The sequence below is a fragment of the Mauremys mutica genome, chromosome 6 (genome assembly GCF_020497125.1).
Source record: "Mauremys mutica isolate MM-2020 ecotype Southern chromosome 6, ASM2049712v1, whole genome shotgun sequence".
NCBI lineage: Eukaryota > Metazoa > Chordata > Testudines > Geoemydidae > Mauremys > Mauremys mutica.
Genome location: NC_059077.1, coordinates 384,969 through 385,699, shown reverse-complemented (window position 1 = coordinate 385,699; position 731 = coordinate 384,969).

The following is a 731-nucleotide window of genomic DNA, read 5'->3' as shown; positions in this document are numbered from 1 at the left end:
AGCCTCCCGCCCCTGGCCTCTCCCCAGACCCCTCCCCGGCCTTCGGCCCCATGACTGACCCCAGCCTCCCCGGCCTTCAGCCCCACGACTGACCCCAGCCTCCCCGGCCCCACGACTGACCCCCCCCCACCTGGCCTTCAGCCCCCATGACTGACCCCAGCCTCTGTCCCCAGACTGACCCCAGCCTCCCCCCCCGGCCTTCGGCCACATGACTGACCCCAGCCTCCCCCCGCAGCCTCTGTCCCCAGCCTCCCCCCCCACGACTGACCCCCCCCCGGCTTTCATCCCCCCCACTGGCCCCAGCCTCCCCCGAGGCTCAGCGCCCTGCTCCGTTACTCAGCACCCAGCAGCGCGCTGGGCAGAGCAGAGGAAGCCCCGGTGCCTCCCCAGGGAGCTAAACCCGCCCTGGCAGGAGTGAGGGGCGGGGGTCCGGTCCCACGGGGGCGGGGGCGGCTCCATCACCCCCAGGGTGCGCGGTTCGGCCCAATGACTCTCAGCGCCGCGCCGCGCAGGCTGGCCCGGGGGCTCCGGGGCTGGGCTCGGGGACCCGGCGGGGCAGGACCGAGGCCGCACCACCCGTCCCGTCCCGGCGCAGCCCATCGGGGGGGCCCCACTCCCAGCCCCGGCGTTGCCCTTTTAAGGCGGCCGGCGGCGGGATGTGATGTCACCGGGCTCCCGGAAGGGCCGGAGCCGGGACCGGGACCGGCGGGGCGGGACAGGCAGCCGGACGG